Raw genomic sequence first — 18518 nt, forward strand, 5'->3', positions numbered from 1 at the left:
TATATATATATATATATATATATATATATATATACAGTAGGCCAAAAGTTTGGACACCTTCTCATTCAATGCATTTTCTTTATTTTCATGACTATTTACATTGTAGATTGTCACTGAAGGCATCAGAACTATGAATGAACACATGTGGAGTTATGTACTTAAAAAGGTGAAATAACTGAGAACGTGTTTTATATTCTAGTTTCTTCAAAATAGCCACCCTTTGCTCTGATTACTGCTTTGCACACTCTTTGCATTCTCTCCATGAGCTTCAAGAGGTATTCACCTGAAAGGGTTTTCACTTCACAGGTGTGCTTGAAGGTCATCGAGAGAATGCCAAGAGTGTGCAACACTGTAATCAGAGCAAAGGGTGGCTATTTTAAAGAAACTAGAATATAAAACATGTTGTCTGTTTACTTGGATCTGTAAACTCCAAAATAAATGAACATCTGGTCGTATAAGCTAGTGTTGCGGTGCTTAGTTGTAATACACTTTTCCACCACTTGTGGCAGTAATGACAATATTAGGCAAACAGAGGAAGTCAAGTCATCAAGAAGTTTCTTAAGCGCAATAATTATGACTAAAGCGATGAAGCTGTATTTTCATTTGCACTTTAATTTTATTGACAGTGTATTTAAGAAACATCTATATTATTACTATTATTTATTTTTGATTTAGTTGAAATTTATTTTAGCAGAACATAATTGTATATATTTTTTTTTCATCAGTTTTTACGAGTTCCTTCTTTTGCAGCATATTTGATTAGTATTTATTTTTGTAGCCTGCCTGACCTAAGCTTTGATAACAACTTTTGTAATCAACACATCGTTTAATATCGTTTGACACGGTTTATTCAAATTGTAAGTAGGGTAGATATCATTATTGAATACAATTAAAATCAAGAGTAATTTTACAAATTAAGTGTTGATATTTGAGTGGGCTCTGAGGTCCAAAGGGTTAATTTAGCTCCTGGCATATGCAGTAACATATTGTGTCATTTTCCATTTTATTATTTTGTCAAAACTATTAAGTACAAGTGGTAGAAAATTAATTATTAATCTACTTGTTCATTTACTGTTAATATCTCTTAACATATTATATCTACACTTCTGTTAAAATATAATAATCATTTATTCTTCTGTTGTTTGTATGCTTTACATTAGTTTTGGATGATACCACAAATTTGGGTATCAATCCGATACCAAGTAGCTACAGGATCAGACATTGGTCATATTCAAAGTCCTCATGTGTCCAGGGACGTATTTCCTGAGTTTATAAACATAATAAAGAAGATGCTGTGATGCCAAAAAAATATCGACGTAATCACAGTAGTATCGACTAGATACGCTCTTGTACTTGGTATCATTACAGTGGATGTTAGGTGTAGATCCACCCTTGGCGTTTGTTTACATTGTGACGCCGGTGATCTACGGTGTGTAGTGACGCATGTTTAGCTATTCCTCGTCCTGCAGGGTTGATACTTGTAAGAAACGTACTTTATTTGTCGCCATGGAGGCGAGGATTAGTGATTTAGAAGTAGCTAAAACACTCGGGCTGGACGTTAGCCGCTAGCTAGCTAGCCATGTCTTAAAGCACCTCTTCTTGAGGGCGTTTCAGTGTTATAACTTCACCTTTATCGTTAGTTTTCAAGCCAAAATGCGTCTGTTCTCCCTTTTCTGTCTACACACTGTCTGCTTGTAAGTACTCCGTGATTGTGCGCTGCCGAACATGCTCCTCTGCTCGTAAACCAGCAATGACTTGGGGGCGCTGCGGACCGGTACTTTTCAGAGGCGGTATAGTACCAAATATGATTAATTAGTATCGCGGTACTATACTAATACCGGTATACCGTACAACCCTAGTCTGTAGTGTTCAAGCAATGGACAAAAACTGCATTTCATTCTGTTCCCTTAAATTCTGGATACAAACGGCCATTTCTTCAGCTGTAAAAGGTGTTTGTAGGGTTAGATTTCCCCTGAGTCCAAACATCCAGAGAGCCCAAATGACTACCAGAGAATTACTTGGACGAAACGAGAGATCCATTTGCGAATGTTGGCAAAATGTGAAGCACGAAGGTGCGCGTCCAGTTAGGACTGGTGTGACCTCGAGTAAATCAGAAGTGACACCAGAGAACGAGATAACTTGTGAGTTTGATGAAGACGTTGAACCAGCAGGTTGGAGTTAATAGTATTCAAAGTCAGTGCCAATTGATTGATACAACAATCAAGTTGATTATGTCTCGGAACCATTTCAGTTAATTTTCAACCCGGTTTACTTGCCCCCCTTCGTTCCCTTCGTCCACATGCATTACTTTTCCATTGACATTACGTCCCATTATTCGTTTTCCCTCTTACTCGCTCCCCCCCGTCTTTTTCCCCGCGTTCCAACCTATCCTGTTCGGTTCTGGATAACGAGGGCCCATCAGGAAGAGATCAAGATGAACATAAAAGCAGTCGCAGGTTGACAAGAAAATAAGAGTCATCCATCAAAGGCCTTGGCTACTTACAAAACATGTCAGCCAGACCCCTGGTTCCTCCGCACCCAGTCGGACTCTCTTAGTTCTGGACACTGAACTGAATCACCACATCAGACGGCTGGACATCAAATCAGAGAAAGATCTTAACTGCGTTGACCAGCTTGCGGGCCCCTGAGGTCGTCTCGCCTCTCCGCCAGGAGAAAGTATTCATCGTCCATATCACGGTATCAGCGTCATTCCTTTTTCTCGGCCCTCAGCCAACAAATCCATGACACGTGCACAGGTGAATGGAAATTGTTAGCATCTCTTTGTCACCTCCCGTGCCACAGATAAGACAATATTTATACGGTTTTGCCCTACATGGTAACGTGCCCGACTGTCCTGATTAATACTATACGAATGTATTCCTGTCGACAGCTTAAAGGCCTACTGAAATGCGATTTTCTTATTTAAACGGGGATAGCAGGTCCATTCTATGTCATACTTGATCATTTCGCGATATTGCCATATTTTTGCTGAAAGGATTTAGTAGAGAACATCGACGATAAAGTTCGCAACTTTTGGTCGTTGATAAAAAAGCCTTGCCTGTACCGGAAGTAGCAGACGATATGCGCGTGACGTCACAGGTTGTGGAGCTCCTCACATCTGCATATTGTTTACAATCATGGCCACCAGCAGCGAGAGCGATTCGGACCGAGAAAGCAACGATTTCTCCATTAATTTGAGCGAGGATGAAAGATTCGTGGATGAGGAAAGTGAGAGTGAAGGACTAGAGGGCAGTGGGAGCGATTCAGATAGGGAAGATGCTGTGAGAGGCGGGTGGGACCTGATATTCAGCTGGGAATGACTAAAACATTAAATAAACACAAGACATATATATACTCTATTAGCCACAACACAACCAGGCTTATATTTAATATGCCCCAAATTAATCCCGCATAACAAACACCTCCCCCCTCCCGTCCATATAACCCGCCAATACAACTCAAACACCTGCACAACACACTCAATCCCACAGCCCAAAGTACCGTTCACCTCCCCAAAGTTCATACAGCACATATATTTCCCCAAAGTTACGTACGTGACATGCACATAGCGGCACGCACGTACGGGCAAGCGATCAAATGTTTGGAAGCGTACTCACGGTACCGTGTCTGCGTATCCAACTCAAAGTCCTCCTGTTAAGAGTCTCTGTTGTCCCAGTTCTCCACAGGCCAATGGTAAAGCTTGACTGTCATCTTCCGGGAATGTAAACAATGAAACACCGGCCGTGTTTGTGTTGCTGAAGTCGGCCGCAATACACCGCTTCCCACCTACAGCTTTCTTCTTTGCTGTCTCCATTGTTCATTGAACAAATTGCAAAAGATTCACCAACACAGATGTCCAGAATACTGTGGAATTTTGCGATGAAAACAGACGACTTAATAGCTGGCCACCATGCTGTCCCAAAATGTCCTCTACAATCCGCGACGTCACGCGTCGACGTCATCATATGGAGACGTTTTCAGCAGGATATTTCGCGCGAAATTTAAAATTGCACTTTAGTAAGCTAACCCGGCCGTATTGGCATGTGTTGCAATGTTAAGATTTTATCATTGATATATAAACTATCAGACTGCGTGGTCGGTAGTAGTGGGTTTCAGTAGGCCTTTAATCTCACGTTTACACTGGTTAATAAATCACTCCGCTTATAAAAGGCATGCAGGCTCAGGACATGTATAAAGACATCGGACAGGACCAAAAAGACAATTACATCATTTTCTACAAATCAATTCAAGGGCAACATCACAAATCAATAACGAGGGTAATGATGCGGTATATTAGGTTTGGCTATCTGCAAATAGGGCGTGATGGTATTGGAAGGTCATTAAAGGGGAGGACGTTACCATGAGCATATTTCAAAATCACATTTATGAATCGTATCCTTCACGTCAATACTTCATTATGAGGAAATGTTAATGCTTCCGCGGCGGATGTGTGTTGTATCAGTGATGGATTCGGCGTCGCCCGCGCCAAAGCCTCTCAAAGCGAGCCGCATTCAACCTCTATATCCCGACTAAGCAACAACAGCTTCATCTGCAAAGAGAGGCCGAGGCAATCATTAGGAAGCTAAATATCTCGGGGCGCAAATAAAAAATGTCTCCAAATGAATTTTCTATAAGGCGACTCGCGCCTGCCGCTCTGCAAAATTGCAAACGGGAGTGAGATGCAGTGTGGCATTGGAATATATGACATAGTCGTGGTCAAAAGTTGACATACACTTGTAAAGAACATAATGTCATGGCTGTCTTGAGTTTCCAATCATTTCTACAACTTGGTTTTTTTTGTGATAGAGTGATTGGAGCACATACTTGTTGGTCACAAAAACATTCATGAAGTTTGGTTCTTTTATGAATTTATTATGGGTCTACTGAAAATGTGAGCGAATGTGCTGGGTCAAAAGTATACATACAGCAATGTTAATATTTGCTTACATGTCCCTTGGCAAGTTTCACTGCAATAAGGCGCTTTTGGTAGCCATCCACAAGCTTCTGCTTGAATTTTTGACCACTCCTCTTGACAAAATTGATGCACTTCAGCTAAATTTGTTGGTTTTCTTACATGAACTTGTTTCTTCAGCATTGGATTCTCACTTGTGAATGACAAGTGAACATCCAATCACAGTCACGTTTAGCGTAAGGCCACCTAGATGGAATACTGTCAACAACAGGTTATATTTCGACACATTTAAAAATCAATGAACCCGCATCAGCATTTAAAACATAATTTACGTGGTACTGTTAAAATGTAAATAATTGTAAAGAACATATTAAATGTGGATGAGTTAATAAATAAAATATTTGAACTTTTTCTTTGTGAGTTAAAAAAGTGAGTACCGATGATTTCTCCGTTGGCCGGGTATGGCTTCGTTGCCCCTTCCTGCTTTTCGCAAATTACAACTTGTGATTGGATTCTCACTTGGGAGTGACAAGTGAACATCCAATCACAGTCGCGTTTAGCGTAAGGCTACCTAGATGGGCTACTGTCAACAACAGGTTATATTTCGACACATTTAAAAATCAATGAACCCGCATCAGCATTTAAAACATAATTTACGTGGTACTGTTAAAATGTAAATAATTCTAAAGAACATATTAAATGTGGATAAATTAATAAATAAAATATTTGAACTTTTTCTTTGTGAGTTAAAAAAGTGAGAACCGATGATTTCTCTGTTGTCCGGGTATGGCTTCGTTGCCCCCGTTCCTGCTTTTTGCAAATTACAACTTGTGATTGGATTCTCACTTGGGAGTGACAAGTGAACATCCAATCACAGTCGCGTTTAGCGTAAGGCTACCTAGATGGGCTACTGTCAACAACAGGTTATATTTCGGCACATTTAAAAACCAATGAACCCGCATCAGCATTTAAAACATAATTTACGTGGTACTGTTAAAATGTAAATAATTCTAAATAACATATTAAATGTGGATAAATTAATAAATAAAATATTTTAACTTTTTCTTTGTGAGTTAAAAAAGTGAGAACCGATGATTTCTCTGTTGTCCGGGTATGGCTCCGTTGCTCCTTCCTGCTTCTTGCAAATTACAACTTGTGATTGGATTCTCACTTGGGAGTGACAAGTGAACATCCAATCACAGTCACGTTTAGCGTAAGGCCACCGAGATGGGCTACTGTCAACAACAGGTTATATTTCGACACGTTTAAAAATCAATGAACCCGCATCAGCATTTAAAATATAATCTATGTGGTACTGTCAACATTTAAATAATTGTAAATAACATATTAAATGTGGAAAAATAAATAAATAAAATATTTGAACTTTTTCTTTGTGAGTTAAAAAAGTGAAAACCGATGATTTCTCTGTTGGCCGGGTATGGTTCCGTTGCCCCTTCCTGCTTTTCGCAAATTACAGCTTGTGATTGGATTCTCACTTGGGAGTGACAAGTGAACATCCAATCACAGTCACGTTTAGCGTAAGGCCACCTAGATGGGCTACTGTCAACAACTCGTGATCTGATTGGCTATGGCAACTGTCTATCAACCGTCTATCCGGCAGAATTCCTATAGCGCTGGCAACAAGCTAGCTGAATTCTGATTGGATAAAAGCTCTAACGTAAAAACGAGCAACACTGGAGCCTAACAAAACATGAAGAGAATATGATGAATACTTTATGGAAAGTAGCTTAAAATGAACTTTTATTAATCTATGATCATGATTTATGTTAGGCACACCACTGCTTTTCGGAAGACAGCGCTGACTTTCCTTTTTATCCAAACTACCTCTGCTTTGTACGCCGTTAATGGCGTCGTGTTATGTGGCTGTCCATTTGGAAAAGGCATTGTTTAATTTATCTGTGCTAAGTGCAGATAAACTCAACCATCATAGTTAGTTTTCCCTTTTTGCTGTCTATGTAGCATTCATGCCAGTGACGCCATCCTCACGTTCATATTTCACTTTAAGATGCTATTTTAAACTCCATGTGCGCCGATGATAAGAAAGTTTGTCGCTGCGATACTAACTAATTACCTCAGTTTTATCTAAATTATACTGTATATACTATAATCACACTGCTCGTGCAATGCGCGCCGCCTTACGGAGGTAAAAACCCATGCGTTAACGTTGTGGTATATATATACACTGTATGTACAGTATGTATATATACTGTATTTTTCGTAGTATAAGTCGCACTGGAGTATAAGTCGCACCTGCCGAAAATGCATAATAAAGAAGGAAAAAAACATATATAAGTCGCACTGGAGCTCGGCCAAACTATGAAAAAAATTGCGACTTATAGTCCGAAAAATACGGTACTAGGGTTGTCCCGATACCGATATTTTGATATCGATACCAAAATGTATTTTGATACTTTTATAAATAAAGGGGACCACAAAAAAAGGGCATTATTGGCTTCATTTTAACAAAAAATCTTATGCTACATTAAACATATGTTTCTTATTGCAATCCAAGAACAATTTTGTCCTTAAATAAAATAGTGAACATACAAGACAACTTGTCTTTTAGTAGTAAGTAAGCAAACAAAGGCTCCTAATTTAGCTGCTGACATATGCAGTAACATATTGTGTCATTTCCCATTTTATTATCTTGTCAAAGTTATGAAGGACAAGCGGTAGAAAACGGATTATTAATCTACTTGTTCATTTACTGTTAATATCTGCTTATTTTCTGTTTTAACATGTTCTATCTACACTTCTGTTAAAATGTAATAATCACTTATTCTTCTCTTCTTTGATACTTTACATTAATTTTGGATGATACCACAAATTTGGGTATCGATCCGATACCAAGTAGTTACAGATCATACATTGGTCATAATTTAAGTCCTCATGTGTCCAGGGACATTCCTGAGTTTATAAACATAATATAAATTTAAAAAAAAACGGAAAAATATTTTGTGGTGATAAAAAATATCAATGTAGTTATAGTAGTATTGACATGATACACTCTTGTACTTGGTATCATTACAGTGGGTGCCAGGTGTAGATCCACTCATGGCATTTGTTTACATTGTGAAGCATGTTTAACTATTCCTCGTCCTGCAGGGATGATACTCGTAAGAAACGTACTTTATTTGTCGTCATGGAGGCGAGGATTAGTGATTTTGATGTAACTAAATCCCTGCCGACTGCAGACGGACGTAAGTCGCTGGCTAGCTAGCCATGTTTTAATGTTTTAAAGCACCTCTTGCAGAGCGACGTTTCAGTGCTATAGCCAAAATGCGTCCATTCTCCCTTTTTTGTCGACACACTGTGTCTGCTTGTAAGTACTCCGTGATTGTGCGCTGCCGAACATGCTCCTCTGCTCATAAAACCAGCAATGACACGGCGTGACTGCAGCGCACTGTCATGCCCGTTATAAAAAAAAAAGAAGAGGGAACTGGTATTTTTTTAGAAGCAGTATAGTCCCGTTTATGATTCATTAGTATGGTGGTACTTTACTAGTACCAGTATACCGTATAACCCTAATATATACATACATACATATATATTTTATTTATGTTAACGCAATAATTTTTGTGTTATCACATGTGTTAACGTTGACAGCGCTAATATATATATATATATATATGTATATATATATATATATATATATATATATATATATATATATATATACTATATTGCCAAAAGTATTTGGCCACCCATCCAAATGATCAGAACCAGGTGTCCTAATCACTTGGCCCGGCCACAGGTGTATAAAATCAAGCACTTAGGCATGGAGACTGTTTCTACAAACATTTGTGAAAGAATGGGCCGCTCTCAGTGATTTCCAGCGTGGAACTGTCATAGGATGCCACCTGTGCAACAAATCCAGTCGTGAAATTTCCTCGCTCCTAAATATTCCAAAGTCAACTGTCGGCTTTATTATAAGAAAATGGAAGAGTTTGGGAACAACAGCAACTCAGCCACCAAGTGGTAGGCCACGTAAACTGACAGAGAGGGGTCAGCGGATGCTGAAGCGCATAGTGCAAAGACTTTCTGCACAGTCAGTTGCTACAGCGCTCCAAACTTCATGTGACCTTCCAATTAGCCCACGTATAGTACGCAGAGAGCTTCGTGGAATGGGTTTCCATGGCCGAGCAGCTGCATCTAAGCCATACATCACCAAGTCCAATGCAAAGCGTTGGGTGCAGTGGTGTAAAGCACGTCGCCACTGGACTCTAGAGCAGTGGAGACGCCTTCTCTGGAGTGATGAATCACGCTTTTCCATCTGGCAATCTGATGGACCAATCTGGGTTTGGAGGTTGCCAGGAGAACGCTACATTTCGGTCTGCATTGTGCCGAGTGTGAAATTTGGTAGAGGAGGAATTATGGTGTGGGGTTGTTTTTTCAGGAGTTGGGCTTGGCCCCTTAGTTCCAATGAAAGGAACTTTGAATGCTCCAGGATACCAAAACATTTTGGACAATTCCATGCTCCCAACTTTGTGGGAACAGTTTTGAGCGGGCCCCTTCCTCTTCCAACATGACTGTGCACCAGTGCACAAAGCAAGGTCCATAAAGACATGGATGACAGAGTCTGGTGTGGATGAACTTGACTGGCCTGCACAGAGTCCTGACCTGAACCTGATAGAACACCTTTGGGATGAATTAGAACGGACACTTCTCCACGAACATCAGTGTGTGACCTTACCAATGCGCTTTTGGAAGAATGGTGGGAAATTCCTACAAACATACTCGGCAACCTTGTGGACAGCCATTCCCAGAAGAGTTGAAGCTGTAATAGCTGCAAAAGGTGGACCGACATCATATTGAACCCTATGGGTTAGGAATGGGATGGCACTTCAAGTTCATATGTGAGTCAAGGCAGGTGGCCAAATACTTTTGGCAATATAGTGTATATATTTATACATGTATACATTTTTAAATATATATACATATATAATAAAATAAAAACATAAAGTATTTTACACTCTGTGTGGGCCATTGCTCGTTACCGTACCTTCTCACAAGACTTTGGAACTAACATCAGAATTTTGTGTTATTATCATGGTGGAAAAAGCTTAAAGGGGAACATTATCACAATTTCAGAAGGGTTAAAACCATTAAAAATCAGTTCCCAGTGGCTTATTATATTTTTCGAAGTTTTTTTCAAAATTTTACCCATCACGCAATATCCCTAAAAAAAGCTTCAAAGTGCCTGATTTTAACCATCGTTATATACACCCGTCCATTTTCCTGTGACGTCACATAGTGATGCCAACACAAACAAACATGGCGGAAAGAACAGCAAGCTATAGCGACATTAGCTCGGATTCAGACTCGGATTTCAGCGGCTTAAGCGATTCAACAGATTACGCATGTATTGAAACGGATGGTTGTAGTGTGGAGGCAGGTAGCGAAAACGAAATTGAAGAAGAAACTGAAGCTATTGAGCCATATCGGTTTGAACCGTATGCAAGCGAAACGACAGCCAGCGACACGGGAGAAAGCGAGGACAAATTCGGCGATCGCCTTCTAACCAACGATTGGTATGTGTTTGTTTGGCATTAAAGGAAACTAACAACTATGAACTAGGTTTACAGCATATGAAATACATTTGGCAACAACATGCACTTTGAGAGTGCAGACAGCCCATTTCAAGCGCGCTAAGAACATATATTTTTCCACGATTTCAGCACTCAGGTTAACCATACCTAAATAGACACAAAATACTGCATTACACAAGACTACCCGAATGTACTCGAATGATTGAAAAACCTAAATTATTGGTAAACACAGTTTATGTATAATAATTTACGTAAAACCGCGAGTAATGAATACAATTTTCATCAATTAATATATTCTGTAGACATACCCTCATCCGCTCTCTTTTCCTGAAAGCTGATCTGTCCAGTTTTGGAGTTGATGTCAGCATCTGCTTTGAGTGTCGCAGGATATCCACACATTCTTGCCATCTCTGTCGTAGCATAGCTTTCATCGGTAAAGTGTGCGGAACAAACGACTGACCATTTCGTCGGCTTGCCCCACACCCTCGTATTTTGAACAAATTTCGTCCAATTTCTTGCCACTTTCGCATCTTTGGGCCACTGGTGCAACTTGAATCCGTCCCTGTTCGTGTTGTTACACCCTCCGACAACACACCGACGTTGTGACGTCATCGCTCCGAGAGCGAATAATAGAAAGGCGTTTAATTCGCCAAAACTCACCCATTTAGAGTTCGGAAATCGGTTAAAAAAATATATGGTCTTTTTTCTGCAACATCAAGGTATATATTGACGCTTACATTGGTCTGGTGATAATGTTCCCCTTTATTTTCTCTTTCTTGTTTTTTTCTATCTGGGTTGGTTTGGGGAGGTTAAAAAAAAAAGTGTCAGTAGTTTCTTCAATCGACCTGTTCAAGGTGACTAATTCACTGACGGTCTGTGTCAGGATAATTAGCTGAAATGAGAGAAAACATTGTAACTCTTCGGCAGTGGACAAACGACGCCTGTCGTAAGGAGGACAGGATCTTGTGAACTCTGCAACTTTCCATTCTAATTGTATCTGGACTCACTTAAAGCAAGATTGTGTCGCCACCCAGCCTCACACTGAGTTGTGTGGGAAATACAAATACACTATGACATGGAGCTGCAGTTGTTTCTAAGCACCAGTCATTTGAGGCACAGGTTTCAAGACTAAAGATAATGTTTCTCAAAGTATAAACTGGTGATCAATAAAGAAATAAGACATCCAAGCTAACCTTATACACTATTTTGCCAAAAGTATTTGGCCACCTGCCTTGACTCACATATGAACTTGAAGTGCCATCCCATTCCTAACCCATAGGGTTCAATATGATGTCGGTCCACCTTTTGCAGCTATTACAGCTTCAACTCTTCTGTGAAGGCTGTCCACAAGGTTGCGGAGTGTATTTATAGTAATTTTCGACCATTCTTCCAAAAGCGCATTGGTGAAGGCCTGGCTCTCAGTCTCCGTTCTAATTCATCCCAAAGGTGTTCTATCGGGTTCAGGTCAGGACTCTGTGCAGGCCAGTCAAGTTCATCCACACCAGACTCTGTCATCCATGTTTTTATGGACCTTGCTTTGTGCATTGGTGCACAGTCATGTTGTAAGAGGAGGGGGCCCGCTCCAAACTGTTCCCACAAAGGTTGGGAGCATGGAATTAAAAATGTTTTGGTATCCTGCAGCATTCAAAGTTCCTTTCACTGGAACTAACCAAATTAATGATTATTTGCAAAAAAAAAATTTTTTTATCAGTTTGATCATCAAATATGTTGTCTTTGTAGCATATTCAACTGAATATGGGTTGAAAATGATTTGCAAATCATTGTATTCCGTTTATATTTACATCTAACACAATTTCCCAACTCATACGGAAACGGGGTTTGTATATGAAAAAAGCTCAAAAATAGACCATTCATCGGCAGTGCGCCTTATGGTCCAGAAAATACGATAATCGTTATGATAGTCGATGACTATTCGACTATCCATATAGTCGTTAGTTGCCATACTTGCCAACCTTGAGACCTCCGATTTCGGGAGGTGGGGTAGGGGGTGGGGGGCGTGGTCGTGGGTTGGTCGGAGTATATTGACAGCTAGAATTCACCATTCTACATCCTGAAAATATGCAAACAAAACTGTGTTTAGATAATTGATACTTCAAACTTGCATAAATAAATATTAAGGAATATAACATAACTTGGCTTCTGAGAGCTTCAAAATGTAATGAATAAAATGCTAAAGTTGTTGATAAACAAGCAATTATTTTAATAATTAAATATGGTCATTTTAAATGAATTATTATGATCATTTAAAATTAATTATATCAAATATGTTTATTTTAATGTATAATTCTATGGCTGGATGTAATAAGGAGTCAGGAAAAAATACAAATAAAAATACAATTAATTTTGATGTTTTTAGCTAAATATAGTAAAAAGTTAGTTTTTTTATTAATTGATATATTTATTTTTAGGTAAGATAAACATAATAATACAATTTATCTCTAGTCTGGATGATTTAGTTCTTGTCACCCTGTTGTCCTCCCGTTTGAAAAAAGGCTGTCCTCACTCAGGTCCGCATGGAGGTGGAGGGGGCGTGGCCTCCAGCTCCGGCTGAAAATCGGGAGATTTTCGGGAGAATATTTGTCCCGGGAGATTTTCGGGCAAGGCGCTGAATTTCGGGAGTCTCCCGGAAAATTCGGAAGGGTTGGCAAGTATGTTAGTTGCAGACCTAATTTGAACAATGCAGTCTTAGTTCCAACTGTGGAGATTGTTGTGTTTTCTCTCCATGTTGTCTTGTGCGGTTGAGGGAGTGGGGGGAAAAAAAATGGTACAGACGAGCCCGGGTTGAGTGGATAAACTGAGTTTAGGCGGCAGTCCTGCAACTCCGCGGGGATAATCCCGAAACCAAAGCATGTGCAGGCGGCGCCATTCATCACTGCCAGGTTGAAGGCCACGAGCTATTAGTTAGGAAGCACTCGCCCTTCCACACCAATACTCGCTGTGTGGACGGTATGGCGTGTGTGGTAGTACAACGCGGGTCAGGGTTTAATACAAGTAAACGGCGTGCCTTTAACCCATCAGAAGAGTAACCTTCTCCTTTGGCCGCACGCCGCCGAGCACAACAATTGATTCTTGAGCGAGCCCATGCGTTCAAGTGTAATTAAATACCCTGCATAATTGCTTAAAGGATAGATTTGAAATCATTAAAGCCAATTAATCAACTTGTCGCTTTCTTGTCCGCGTCCACAAAGAGATCTCGAGCTGGCGAGCGAATTGCACGTTTCTTCCCGTAAGCTCTTCTATCCGTGTTGCTGTCAGCGTGGGAAAAGAGCCGACGAAGATGCACGGCTTTTATTAGCTTTGGCGATTTGTGGTAATACATCAAAATAAGCACGGCGCCCTGAACACAGAGGGGTCTGGGGTGATGTTGTATAATTACAGTGGTCGTTAAATGAGGTGGAAGTGGCAATTCTTGGCCTGAAAAGACAAGTGGGGTAAAAAAAAAATCTCCCTTAATAATAATGATAATAATAATAATAGATTTTATTTGTAAAAAAAAAAAAGCACTTTACATTGAGTAAACAACCTCAAAGTGCTACAGTGTATTAAAAAATAAATAAATAAAAAGATGATAAAAAATAAATAAAAATATATATGCATATATCTAAAAAAAAAAAGTTTTTTTTTTTTTTTTTTTTAAAAAGAAGGGTTTTTAAAGGCCTACTGATATTGCGATTTTCTTATTCAAACGGGGATAGCAGGTCCATTCTTTGTGTGAACAAAACATGTCAGCCAGACCCCTGGGTCCTCCGCACCCAGTCGGACTCTCTTAGTTCTGGACACTGAACTGAATCACCACATCAGACGGCTGGACATCGAATCAGAGAAAGATCTTAACTGCGTTGACCAGCTTGCGGGCCCCTGAGGTCGTCTCGCCTCTCCGCCAGGAGAAAGTATTCATCGTCCATATCACGGTATCAGCGTCATTCCTTTTTCTCGGCCCTCAGCCAACAAATCCATGACACGTGCACAGGTGAAATTGTTAGCATCTCTTTGTCACCTCCCGTGCCACAGATAAGACAATATTTATACGGTTTTGCCCTACATGGTAACGTGCCCGACTGTCCTGATTAATACCATACGAATGTATTCCTGTCGACAGCTTAAAGGCCTACTGAAATGCGATTTTCTTATTTAAACGGGGATAGCAGGTCCATTCTATGTGTCATACTTGATCATTTTGCGATATTGCCATATTTTTGCTGAAAGGATTTAGTAGAGAACATCGACGATAAAGTTCGCAACTTTTGGTCGCTGATAAAAAAAGCCTTGCCTGTACCGGAAGTCGCAGACGATATGCGCACATTGTTTACAATCATGGCCACCAGCAGCGAGAGCGATCCGGACCGAGAAAGCGACGATTTCCCTATTAATTTGAGCGAGGATGAAAGATTCGTGGATGAGGAAAGTGAGAGTGAAGGACTACAGGGCAGTGGGAGCGATTCAGATAGGGAAGATGCTGTGAGAGGCGGTTGGGACCTGATATTCAGCTGGGAATGACTAAAACAGTAAATAAACACAAGACATATATATACTCTATTAGCCACAACACAACCAGGCTTATATTTAATATGCCACAAATTAATCCCACATAACAAACACCTCCCCCCTCCCGTCCATATAACCCGCCAATACAACTCAAAAACCTGCACAACACACTCAATCCCACAGCCCAAAGTACCGTTCACCTCCCCAAAGTTCATACAGCACATATATTTCCCCAAAGTCCCCAAAGTTACGTACGTGACATGCACATAGCGGCACGCATGTACGGGCAAGCGATCAAATGTTTGGAAGCCGCAGCTGCATGCGTACTCACGGTACCGTGTCTGCATATCCAACTCAAAGTCCTCCTGGTAAGAGTTGTCCCTGTTCTCCACAGGCCAATGGTAAAGCTTGACTGTCATCTTCCGGGAATGTAAACAATGAAACACCGGCTGTGTTTGTGTTGCTGCAGCCACCGGCCGCAATACACCGCTTCCCACCTACAGCTTTCTTCTTTGCTGTCTCCATTGTTCATTGAACAAATTGCAAAAGATTCACCAACACAGATGTCCAGAATACTGTGGAATTTTGCGATGAAAACAGACAACTTAATAGCTGGCCACCATGCTGTCCCAAAATGTCCTCCACAATCCGTGACGTCACGCGCTGACGTCATCATACCGAGACGTTTTCAGCAGGATATTTCGAGCGAAATTTAAAATTGCACTATAGTAAGATAACCCGGCCGTATTGGCATGTGTTGCAATGTTAAGATTTCATCATTGATATATAAACTATCAGACTGCGTGGTCGGTAGTAGTGGGTTTCAGTAGGCCTTTAAGCATTTGTGGTGATCTGTGAATTTAACTGTCATAAATAGCAGTATTACAGTGTCATTACCACTATAGTACTCATTAAGCAATTCCGATAAATCTATAGAAGAGATGTGCATACGCCAAACAAGAACCAATTCAATTTGGTGGTGCAGATTGTAATAAAGTTGTAAATCATGAATGTATTGTCACATTCTGGGTGTTGATAAATGGCTTTTATCTTCAATGTCATGTCTATATGAGTATATGTGAGTGTGAATGATTGTTGCATTATGCGTCCAGTCCAGAATTTATCCCCCACTCCCTCCTTCGATGGAGATGTTTAGGATTGTTAAGTGGTTTTCTTTATAAAGACAGTTTGATGGCGGTCGTGAATTGAACCCATTACAATGTGCAGGTGTGTCTCATTTGTGGTCCGTGTAATTGGTGTCATCAGTAAATGAAATAAAAACAAAACCTAATTGGCTCCGCTCTGACAAGTGCCTTCTCGAGATTAGCAGCTGAGTGTTTGATGTGCGTTCAGCTGACCTTGGGCAAAGTGTGACTGATTGTCCAAGATTTAATGCTCAGCAACTGAAATTGAACATTTATTCTGATTTTTTTTTTTTTTTTATCGTTTGTCTTCATTAGGATGACGGCTAAGATGGAGCCTATCCCAGCTGACTTTGCGTAAGAGGAAGGATCGCCTACACCAGGGGTCGGCAACCCAACATGCCATATTGGACCCAAAATACAAACAAAAAAATTTGTCTGGAGCCGCAAAAACTGAAAAGTCTTATACAAGTGTTATAATGAAGGCAACACATGAGGTAAGTGTCTATATTAGCTATATTAGCCTACTATCAAAATGACTTTAAAAGTCTTATATAAGTGTTATAATGAAGGCAACACATGATGTAAGTGTCTATATTAGCTGTATTCACCTACTATCAAAATTACTGTAAAAGTCTTATATAAGTGTTATAATGAAGACCACACATGATGTAAGTGTCTATATTAGCCTAATATCAAAATTACTCTAAAAGTCTTAAGTGTTATAATGAAGGCAACACATGAGGTAAGTGTCTATATTAGCCTAATATCAAAATTACTTTAAAAGTCTTAAGTGTTATAATGAAGGCAACACATGAGGTAAGTGTCTATATTAGCTATATTAGCCTAATATCAAAATTACTTTAAAAGTTTTATAAGTGTTATAATGAAGGCAACACATGAGGTAAGTGTCTATATTAGCTATATTAGCCTAATATCAAAATTACTTTAAAAGTTTTATAAGTGTTGTAATGAAGGCAACACGTGATGTGTCTATATTAGCTATATTAGCCTACTATAAAAATAACTTTAAAAGCCTTATATAAGTGTTATAATGAAGGCAACACATGATGTAAGTGTCTATATTAGCTGTAATAGCCTACTATCAAAATGACTTTAAAAGCCTTATAGAAGTGTTATAATGAAGGCAACTCATGATAAAAGTGTCTATATTAGCTATATTAGCCTACTATCAAAATGACTTTAAAAGTCTTGTATAAGTGTTATAAAGAAGGCAACACATAATGTGTCTATATTAGCTTTAATAGCCTACTATCAAAATGACTTTAAAAGTCTTATATAAGTGTTATAATGAAGGCAACACATGATAAAAGTGTCTATATTAGCTATATTAGCCTACTATCAAAATGACTTTAAAAGCCTTATATACGTGTTATAATGAAGGCAACATATGATGTAAGTGTCTATATTAGCTGTAATAGCTTACTATCAAAATGACTTTAAAAGTCTTATATAAGTGTTATAATGAAGGCAACACATGATGTAGGTGTCTATATTAGCTGTAATAGCCTACTATCAAAATGACTTTAAAAGTCTTATATAAGTGTTATAAAGAAGGCAACACATAATGTCTCTGTATTAGCTATGATAGCCTACTATCAAAATGACTTTAAAAGTCTTATATAAGTGTTATAATGAAGGCAACACATGACGTAAGTGTCTATATTAGCTATGATAGCCTACTATCAAAATGACTTTAAAAGTATTATATAAGTGTTATGATGAATACAACACAACGTTGACAGAAGTTTTGTATTTAAATTTGTATTCTACACATTTTTGCGACATTGGATATCATTAGTTAAATGGAGGCTTCTCACAGGATGAGATAACTTCTGGAAATTGCTGGGTCAGAATGACCAAAGGTATAGATGTGTGTGTCCAAGTTAAAGGAAACGTCAGGCTGTCTTCTTGTAATGGATTTACTACAATCTTTGCAAGCTGTGTAATGTTTGCTGTGGTCTGGAACAATATGGCGCACATACAACTATCAGAAATGCAGCCAATATTACATACAGATAATGTGTCATGAGACATGCAAATATAAACTAAATACACAGAGGACATAAGTAAAGGAAATTAAATGAGCTCCAATATACCTACAAATGAGGCATAACGATGCAATATGTACATACAGCTAGTCTAAATAGCATGTTAGCATTGATTAGCTTTCAGTCATGCTCTGACCAAATATGCCTGATTAGCACTCCAACAAGTCAATAACATCAACAAAGCTCACCTTTTGTGCATTCACGCACAGCATAAAACGTTTGGTGGACAAAATGAGACAAAGAAGGAGTGGCATAAAACACGCTTTCTGTGGCAGCGTCGGAGAAAGTTGTACATTTAAACAAACTACGATGAGTT

The 18518-nt window shown here is 39.3% G+C and overlaps 1 long non-coding RNA gene across 2 annotated transcripts in view; it reads left to right on the top strand.

Annotated features, from left to right (window-relative positions):
• The window catches only part of LOC133575690 (uncharacterized), a 68461-nt gene that overhangs the window by 2601 nt on the left and 47342 nt on the right, over window positions 1–18518 (top strand). For both annotated transcript variants that reach the window (XR_009811520.2, XR_009811521.2), the window contains exon 2: window positions 16449–16627. This is a non-coding gene — a long non-coding RNA (uncharacterized lncRNA). The remainder of the gene's footprint in view (window positions 1–16448; window positions 16628–18518) is intronic.

Source organism: Nerophis lumbriciformis, linkage group LG03 (assembly GCF_033978685.3).
Source record: "Nerophis lumbriciformis linkage group LG03, RoL_Nlum_v2.1, whole genome shotgun sequence".
Taxonomy (NCBI): domain Eukaryota; kingdom Metazoa; phylum Chordata; class Actinopteri; order Syngnathiformes; family Syngnathidae; genus Nerophis; species Nerophis lumbriciformis.